The sequence below is a fragment of the Herpailurus yagouaroundi genome, unplaced genomic scaffold, assembly GCF_014898765.1.
Source record: "Herpailurus yagouaroundi ecotype Mexico unplaced genomic scaffold, PumYag 198, whole genome shotgun sequence".
Classification (NCBI taxonomy): domain Eukaryota; kingdom Metazoa; phylum Chordata; class Mammalia; order Carnivora; family Felidae; genus Herpailurus; species Herpailurus yagouaroundi.
The window spans coordinates 28,701,390-28,712,092 of NW_024412429.1; positions in this window are offsets into that span (position 1 = coordinate 28,701,390).

Here is a 10,703-nt window from a genome sequence, read left to right on the forward strand (position 1 = left end):
ATCTCCCCAACCGTGGAGAAGCCCAGGACTCCAGAATCTGTTCGAGAATGGTTTGATAAACTGAGCTGGTGGCATGCCTGCCAACTATAAAATCCTTCAAATTTCTTCTAAGAGCAAATATACACCTGCAGCTGAAAGACATGCTCCTGAATTGGCCATTTATTTCAAAATTCCCAATAAAAGAAGAAATGACGCTATTAGCTAAATGCTATGATTTCCTTCGAGGGCAAAAAGTCAAAAAATCTAAAATTTGTAAAACTGTAGATAGATGCTATCTTAATAGTTGCCTGTCATCATACATGTATGAAAAAATATATGAATATATTTGAAAATATACTTAGATTCAGATTAAGTGACTTACCTAAGGTCTCTCAGCCAGTTCTAGAATGCAGATCTGTTTGGAAAGGGTAGAGCTCTTTCTATAGCACTACTCCGCATCTGATGGTCTTTATTTAATTTATTAAATTTCATATATTGTCATAAATCAAGCTGTTAAGTGGCGTTCACTACACTTCTAATAACCCTTGAATAAAAACTGCTTACAAAGAGATGAACAAAAACACAAACAAAAATAGGCGAACAAAACCTTATAAAATGAGTTAAAGTGGGATACAAAAAATAAAATTTTAAAGAATTTTTTTTAAAGTTCTTGAGTCATAGATTAAATTAAGAGCATGTTGACTTAAAAATAACTTACTTATGTTATTCTATTTACAGCCCATTATGAATATAATTAGCTATAACCTTTTTTGGTAGTAATTTAAACCTTTTGAAAATACATTTTATTTTGGTTATTTATTTTTAAAATGAATTTTAAATATAGTTGGCATGCATTTGAGTGATATGTAGTACGAATTTAAATTCTATGGCATGAGTTTGAAATCCATGGTATGAATTTAATGTAATCAAAGGAGTTTTATGTTTGGTTTTACCTCTCAAATGTATTTTAATTAACACAAGAACTCTGGCTATTTACTTATATAATATAATTAGAGTATTTCTTTGTACTAGTTATTTATATTTTAAGGTAAATTTTATCTCACTATATCTCAACATGTGTTACTATTATTCTATGTAACAAGTTATATGTAAAATCTATGTGTTAACCTATAGGTACTATCCAAAATGAAAGTCACTGAAAATTACCCATTTTATGTTAACAATAATCACCACAATGATTTAGTGTGAAATGTAGCACAGCTATCATTTTATCTATGAGATTTACAGTTTTATGAAGTATCTCTAAACTGAACTCAAATTAATTGGTCCTGTGTCTTAAAGCACATAGCTTTGTTTCACTGAGTAGATGACAAATGCAGTGTTGTGTTTTTTATTATTTTATTTTTAACCCTAGTAAAGTAATGGTGATCTCAGTGTCCAAAATCCCAATGACAAAAAAAAAAAAAAGGAAAGTAGAAACCGTATCAGAAATGTAAAACATATTTTGTGGCACAGAATGCATAAATATATAAATGCTTACAAATTCTATTCTAAGTAAACAACATTTTTCTGACACTTTAAATATTCAGAAGGATAAGAATCAGACTCTATCATTTTTGAATGATTGAAGTATGTAGAAATCTTAATTCTGAAATTATATTCATGGATCAAATAAAATGTTTTCTCATATAAATTCATCTAGATTTTTTTTTACTTTACCATTTTATTAGAGATCTTAATCTTACATCGTTCATCCAGAAATAATGTAAAACGATTTACTGATATATACCCTTTTACAGGGATTTATTTAAGAATCTTTCTGACTGTTGTTCATTCAGAGTTTTCTCTGAGTGCCTGGTAACTTTATTTTCAGTAAATGTATTCTAGTAAATCTGCCCTTAGGATAATATATTTTGTTAATTTACTTTTTTAAATTTACATCTAAGTTAGTTAGCATGTAGTGCAACAATGATTTCAGGAATAGGTTCCTTAATGACCCTTACCCATTTAGCCCATCCCCCCTCCCACAACACCTCTAGCAACCTTGTTTGTTCTCTGTATTTAAGAATCTCTTGTTTTGTCCCCCTCCCTGTTTTTGTACTATTTTTGCTTCCTGCCCTTAGGATAATATTCATTAAATGTGACAGTATTTTATCATTTTTGATAGAAAATATCAATTTTGCACAATAATGCAAATTTCTTGTTAAGTATGAATATACATTAAAAAGAAAATTAAAGTCAATCTAGTAAATGATCTGTGATCAAATATGTCAAATTACTATTTTTTAAAAGGGAAATTTATTACACATGTCACCTTGAAGTATGTTTTATTTTGATTATAAATTTATCAACATAGATTTTTCCCACATACTTCTAAAATAAACATAACTTCACTAGAGAAAACAGCGATTATTTTTTTATTTCACAGTGTGCTTTTTTTTTCTTATTTTAGCTCCAAACATATCAGTAGTATCTATGCCATGGGCAAGGTTGAAGGTTTAGGGTTAAAAACCTTTCTCCCCAAGTAAGATACATAGATTATGTTGTCAAAGATTTTATACGAAGAATAATTGTTTCTTACTTTAAAAAATTAGCTAGTTAACAAAGATATTCCTAAGTACAGGCAGAATTGCTTTATATTTTATTTGTAGAAGATCATGATAATGCTGAATAAAATCACAATTTATTTCATTTGTAATTTTAGTCTTATTGTGTTGAATAAAACATTTAAAATAACATTTATAGTGCTTTGGGTATTATGATATCAAAAATATATATTAACTGCATTTTGCTCTTTAAAAATTCCAGGTTTCTTAATCCACCTTAATGATATTCAAGGAAAAAGTATTATATAAGAATAAAATTGTTCTGTTAACTCTTATCTTACTCTAAAATATAAATGGAAAAACCTGTGAATACTAATTTTTTACTGAAGAAATTTAAATCATGCTTTGTTTATATTGTCAAAGTGTACCTTAACAGGCTTTAGTAATCTACATAGATTATCATTCTTTGCATATAATATGATTACGTATTCAGATCATCTAAAGAAATCAAACGGCAACCCTTTGAGTTCAGTGACGTGAATGGATATAAAATAAACATACAAATATCAATAGCCATGGAATGACATACAATGCCTAGAAATAACCCTACAAGATATAAGCAGGACCTATTTACAGAAAACTATAAACTTTTATAGAGCGATAATAAAAGGTAAGCTGAAAATGTTAGAAACACTTCATATTTATGGATAGAATAATGCATGACTGTAATTCCTCCTAAATTAATTCTTATATATTAATGAACCAAATGAAAATAACATGGCAATGAGATTTTATCTGAAAGGGATGACAGTTTTCAAAATGATTCTTGAAAAATTAATAAGCAAGAATGGCCTAATAATACTTGAACCAAAACAAAAATAGAGCAATATGTTTAGGAGTTTTATAATATTTCCACCTAAGTGGTGTGGTATTATGTAAGAATTAAGGCAGATTAATAGAGCAAAACGGTTTGGAAAAATCCTAATATATAATAAGTACGTGTAATGTGAAGAGGCATCATAAACTAATGCAAAAGAGATAGATTATTTATTTAGAAGAGACTTTTGGAAAATTACATATTAAAGAATAAGCATTTAGCTTACACCATACCAGCAGATTTATTAAAGATCTCAGTGTAAACAATGAAACTCTAAAATACTATGTGGCAACAGGTGTGTATTTTTAACTGGTATGAGGGTAAAAAGGGATTTTTCTGAGATAAAAGCAACGAAAGAGATCACAAAGGAAAAATGATGTAATAAAATTAAAACTTCTGTACATTATTAAAAAAACAAGCCGAAAACCAGAAACAAATTATAAAAGTAAATAGTTTGGTAAAAATAATTTTGACAAGAGGTAGCTATCCTTAATACATAATAAAAGGCTCTAAAAATCACTGTTACTCTAATAAAAAAGAAAATGAATAGATAATTCTTGATTGAGGAGACATTAATTACAACAAATATATTTTAAAATTACCAAACTCATCGCTAGACAAACATGCAATAGAGTCACAAGACACTATTATAATCTGTACAATTGGCAAAATGTACCTTATATGTTAATTCTTTATACTCACTAAAGTATTCATGCATTATTTGTGAAGGTATAAATTAATATCAATTTTAAGAAAGCAAACTGACAATTATCTCAAAAACAATTATAGTCCTTAAATTAGTAATTCTACTTCTAGGGAAATAAACAGAGATAGGTTCACAGGTGTATTTGCAAAGATGTTTATTGCAGTGTTATTAATAATAGTGAAAATTAGCAATAGTCAAAATGTCCAACTGTAGGTAAATAGTAAAATAAATTAGATTTATAATTCGTGAATTTCATGAAATACTATACATCCACTATAGTGATGCATCCAAGGCATATTTATTAACTTGAAAACTTTTCATGACACAATGTTAAATGAAAATTTAGGACTCAAATTTATATTTGTATAATTACTAAGAAAAATAAACATTACAAATGGGAATAAACCAAAACATTGGTAAGCTTAAGTATAATTTTTATTTTCTTCTTTATATTTTCCAAACATCTTACAGTGAACTATACTCCTTTTACAGTTATAAAAGTTCTTCAAAAAGTTTTTTTTAATGTTTTTATTTATTTTTGAGACAGAGAGAGACAGAGCATGAGCAGGGGAGGGGCAGAGAGAGAGGGAGACACAGAATCTGAAAGCAGGCTCCAGGCTCTGAGCTGTCAGCCCAGAGCCCGACGCGGGGCTCAAACTCACAGACTGTGAGATCATGACCTGAGCCGAAGTCGGATGCTTAACCGACCGAGCCACCCAGGCGTCCCACCTTCTTAAAACTTTTTAAAGATATGACAGACAACCTTATACATTGACATTATTCAGGTAACAATTAAGGTGATATAGCTAGACTAGAAGATAAACAGATGTAGACAGAGATATGTTGTTATTATAGATACATATTCATAGATATCACAATAAAAAGTTACATTAAATAGCATTCACTCAAGTGTTTACATTACTTTTCTGTTGCAAGGTAATGTGGTAGCTGAGGATGGCCATTGCTTTTCCCCCTTGTATCACATGAGTTTTCATAAAACTTAACACTGGTTTAATTCTCTACTGACTTACCACTGCTCATTGTTTAGTTCATCTTTGAAAAATGGGATATAATAGATATATAACACTGTAAGTGTAAGGTATATGATGTGTTGATTTGATACACTTATTTATTGCAATGTGATTATCACCCTAGCTTAGCTAACACCTCAATGATGTCACAGTTACCAATTTCCTTTTTGGGAGAGAACCTCTGAGATGCAACCTCTTAGCAACTTTGAAGTACATACATAACACAGTATTGTTGGCTATAATCACAATGCTCTGCATTAGATCTGCAGATTTATTCATCTTCTAACAGCAAGTTTGTAGCCTTTGACCACCATCTCCCCAGTTATGGGGGGGGGGGGGGGGGGGGGGGGGGGGGGGGCGGGGAGCCACCGGGGGGAGGGGGGGGGGGGGGGGGTTCATCTTTTGGTAGTTCAAACTCTTTGCAAGCAACTACCATATAAATAAATACAAACACTATTGTCATTTTCACACAGACTTTGCCCTGGGCTTCACTGTAATTTTCATTTTAAACTAACTTCTTTTTAGGCCCTCTTCCTCCCTTCAAAAATAGCTTCTGCGAGGAGATGCCAACAGTGGACCTGGAAGGCGACTCTGCCCTGCCATCATAGGACTTGGCTTTCCCACCACTCTCTCCAGGCTGGCCTCTGGGATTACTTTCTCCCGAAAAGACAACCATTCATAACTACGGAGAAGCCTTTGTAAACCATTCCAGGAAGGAGGAATTTCCTAGGGAAGGAAATCACTGAACCATGTGTATCTCCCCTTCCTGCATTAGGGCTGGAGATCATCAATATCTCAGGAGTTGTACAGTAGAATATGACATTTTGTTAAACTGGTGACCATTTTAATAATGATTTTACCAAGAAAAGAATGTAAAACACAGATTTAGCATTGTTGAAGCAGATAGAAATCACTCTCAGTGAATATAGATTGCTATTCTGAACATAATCTGGAAATAAGTCATTCTAAATTAAAGACTTTCTTATCAGCAATTTACAGTTGAGATTGTAACATAAACTCAACTAGGTCAGATAATTAATGCAAAATGAACCTTTTATTTATCCACAGTTGCCTCCATTTATTTGCCTGACCTTCTGTTGCAACCCTGATCATTGCTGGTTTAGAGAAATGAGGAATGACTAGTATTATTCTTTCTAAAGCTGTGGTTTTTGTAGTTTTCACAGTTTTTCTGCTTAGGAAAAACTACATGTCTTGGGCATATAAGAGCGTGTGCATGCATGTGCCTGGAATTCAAACATGTTGAGTGTATTACTTATAATGGCACATGAGCGAAAGGCAGAATTTTTAAAAACGAAACAACTATAACACCAGTGACTTTCTCACCCTGCTGCCCTTAAGGTTGTAATGAAAAAAAAAAAAAAAGAAAAAGATAAACCACACTTTCCAACATTCTGAATTAAACATGGCATCATTCTACATTTAAAAAAACTTTTTTATTATCCTCCCTTTGTTCTAGGGGTGGGAAATAAGATGTTTATTTTCATCCGCTGAATAAATATTAATTTATCATAAGGGATTTAACAATCTGCCATGGATCAGATTGCTAAATTACTAATTGAATAAGTAATTTCACACTTAATATATAATTTAACTCTAAACATTATACTATTTGGTAAGACCGTTGTCTCAGGTTATATTGAACATTATTGCCTCCTAGACAGACCCAATTTTAAATGTTATTTTGTGACCGAATGATTTACTTTCAGTAAATCATTGCCTCTTGCTTATGGAATAGGACATAGTCTGCAACTGTTGATTTCAGAAGTGGAACTAAACTTTTTAACTTGAACAATGGGAAGATGACACAGCTGAAAAATATTAACTCTATTGCAGTTAGAGTCTTTGAAGGAGAACAGGTGTATTTATCGTGCTTTTTAAAACAAGAATATTTTGCATCGAACTTTTAACAAAAATAAATAACACAAATAACAATTACTCTTACTATTATTCTCCTGATTTGAGGTCCAGGATCTCAGAGGCTGAAGTGACCCAAAGTACGTTGCTGTGTTGCATCGACACCTGGTGGATTAAAGCCGTTATTACAAGGTGGAAGATGGCTCTCAGTTTTTCGTGAGGATAATGTTAAAGCTGAAAAACAACGTAAAGATCGTCTCTAGTCTAACCGTGTAATTTTTCAGCGATGAAAACTGAGGCAAAGAGAAAGTAAACTTGTCAGAAATATTTCAGGAACTGTTAAGAGACATGAAAATAAATATAGCAGTATTTGTTTAATTCAATTGAAGAAGCAGCAAACAAGTACTAATACAGAATATATAGACTATACATATTCCATTTTGGCAGAAACATGTTGTTCCATTGCACTGCTCTCTGTGTATGTTTGAAATAAAAGAGTTTTTTTTAGAGGAAATAAAAAAAAATGTGTGGAGTTAAAAAAAAAATACATTGCTGCTCCTACGGTGAAGAACTTTAGTTTTTTAATTTATTCGAATGTGAAAAGGGACGAGAGAAGAAGTGAAAATGGAGACCACTGCGGGTCCCCCTCTATGCATATTGTAGCAGTCCTCAGAGATGCTACTTCTTGAGGAGGAAATCACACTGAGTCAGACAACTTCCTTCAGCTCAGATACTTTGTCTCTTAAAGTAGCTCCTTCCTCAAAGAAACTTAAACACAGCATTAGAGAAAAGAACAATCTTTTGTGCAGTTTCTCAGACATTCACTCTCCCTGCCCACAGGACCTTTCTTCTCCCCGAAAGCTCATCCCAGATGCCCATGTGTGTCAGCTACACTCTCTTCTGCTGCATAACAAAAGTCCAACCAAGTAAATTGTGAAGATCTGGTTGGCTTTATGGAACAATTCATCTACCAGGCAGCGTCCCATCTAGCAAGTAGGAAGGAGCTCCAAAAGGCTATAAGAAGGAGGAGGAGGAGGAGGAGGAGGGGGAGGAGGAGGAGGAAAGAGGAAGAGGAAGGAAGAGGAGGAAGGAGGAGAACCCTTTTAAAGGCACAACAAAAAAGTCATAAACAAACCCCCAAAAAGGATTATTTCAGGCAAAAGGGTCTATGTGGTGGATTACCTCACTGGTACTGACCAGAAAATTCCAGACTAACCAGTTAAAAGACTATATTTCTGAGGAAGGTTGAAATTGCACTTAGGTTAGGTATTAAGCCTCAGTTTGGTAAAGTGGGTTTAGCGAAAGTGACTCCATTTTGGGCCTGTTTCTTTTTAACACCCCCCAATCCTGACTCCTTAGAAGCTCCTCCAAAGAGCCTTTCCTGCCCTCCTCCCTGTCTTTAGTTTGTTTGCATTCTGTCGCTACAGCACCAAAATATAATCTTAAATGGGTTTATTTCTTTCCCTAGCCTGTAAGCTTCTTTAGGGCAGGACCCCAGCCTGCCCCAGCCTTTTTTTCCAGTGCCTAATACCTTCTGGCAAATAACAGGTGCTCAGATACTGCCTGCCAAATATATGTGTGCTATGGTATTATCTCCTGCAGGCCTTGGTAACTTTTACAATGCTTCCAGCACCTGTGATTAATTTCCCCTATTAAAATTATGTTTTGAAAGATTCCGTCTAGCAGAAAGCCTGTATTTCTGAAGTAGTAATAATTCCTTGGGCCAATTCGTCAATCAAAAGACAATACGGAGTTTCTAGGGCTCCCTGCCCAGCTTAGGAATTGCATCTGGAGTGTGTCCAGAGAATTCCTAGCTCAGCCCAAGTTCATTATCATCTGGCCTAGGGATCTGGAGAAGTAACAAGTTACAGGAATTTCAATTAAAGGGATTCAGAAATTAAACGAATTGCATCAGTCTCTTGATTTTGGCTAAGGTCATGATCTCAAGGTCATGAGATGGAGCCCCATGAAGACCCTGCTTAAGATTCTCTCTCTCCCTTTCTGTCTGCCCCTCCTCTGCTCGTGTGTGCTCTCCCTCCCTCTCTCAAAAAAAAAAAAAAAAATATATATATATATATATTATAATAATAATAAAAACTTTTAGGTCCAGGAGGTGAGTGTGTGTGTGTCCATGTGTGTGCTGTGACTGAATCTTATGTCCTCTTATTATTATTTTATTTAACAATAGCTTTACTGAAATACAACTCACATGACATAAAATTCATCCCATTAAAATGTAAAACTGCATGGTTTTCGTAGATTCAGTGTTATGTAACCATCAAAGTCCAGAAGGTCTGATTTCAGAGCATTTCCATAACCACCAAGAGACAGCTTGTACTCATTAGGTCTTTTTTTTTTCCTGATGATTTTTTGACAAATCTAATTTTCGACAACTTCTTCTTTTTTCACATTAGTAAAACCACCACTCTGTCTTGAGTTATATGCTTATTCAAAACTAAAGTGCGTTCAGGCAACTTGTTATGATTCACCTTGTCTCTAGAGAAATCTTAAAACTTTTTCAGGGAAGTGGTCAATTATTTTCATAGAACTGAAAAGTCTGTGCTTCTCAGCATTTGAAACACAAGGTTCTCCTGTATCTTAAGATTGCCCAGGCTACATTGCAAACCTATAATAGTGGCTCTGTATTTGAACATCTAAATTTCTGAAGAGTTTGGGAAATAAAACAATTTGACGTGGGCCTGTATTCTTTTTTGTCTCTCTTTTACATAAGAATTGCATTAACAAATGATTCCCAAGTGTATTGTGAGAAAAACGAATAAAAGTGATGTAAGCAAAGTGTATCTGTACTCAATTCTACATCAGTAATGAATAAGCCTCTTACTCATCTCATTTGAAAACACTGCTTGGAACTTGGCTCTAGAAGCTTCTGACTCGCATCAGTGGAAGCTTTGCCAAGAACAAACAAAACAATGAGCTCAAAATTAGGGAATGTCCTACTTTCCAATTATTTTCAAAGCTATCAGAAGAACTCTGAATCTCTTCATCACATGGAAGTATAATAGCAAAACTTCAGGATTTGAAGTTAAACCGACCTGGCTTAGAACTCCACCAAGCAGCTCTGTTACCTTGGATAATACCAAAAAAACAAAAAAACAAAAAAACAAAAAAACAACAACAAAAAAAGAAAAAACCCCAAAAACCAAAAAACAACAAAAAAAAAGAAAAAACAGACCTATAGTCTGTGACCCTCAGCCTTCTCATCTATGCTTGTAACCTGATTTCATTCAGGCCTCCCCAGTTAGACATGCAGATGAGTTCACATCAACAGTAATGATACATACTTCCTTGGCGATCGTCCCCTCCAGCTCACGCAGGATTTCTGGTTCCCTGTAAAGTTCATCTTCCTCATGTATTTCACATGTGCTTACTTGAAAAACAGTTCCACTCACACCCTCAAGAGCACTGTCCCTTCTCCACATTGTACTATGGGCGCCAACCTGTTCTTCTGCTCCCCTGGGTCCAGAACGGGCCCTGCTGATGCTTCACCAGTGAATACAGGATTGCCTAACAGGGTGAGGGTTGCCAGGTACCTGAAATTATTCTCGTACTTGAGTCTCAAAATCTGTACCCGGATCTGAGTTTCTATCAGGAATCTCTACCCTATCTGAGTTCTGAGGGCAGGAAGTCCGGGCAAAGCATCTCTAGATATGTGCGTTTCCACCCCCAAGGTGCGTAAAAAAATCAGCTGATGAATTGTTGAAAATGCA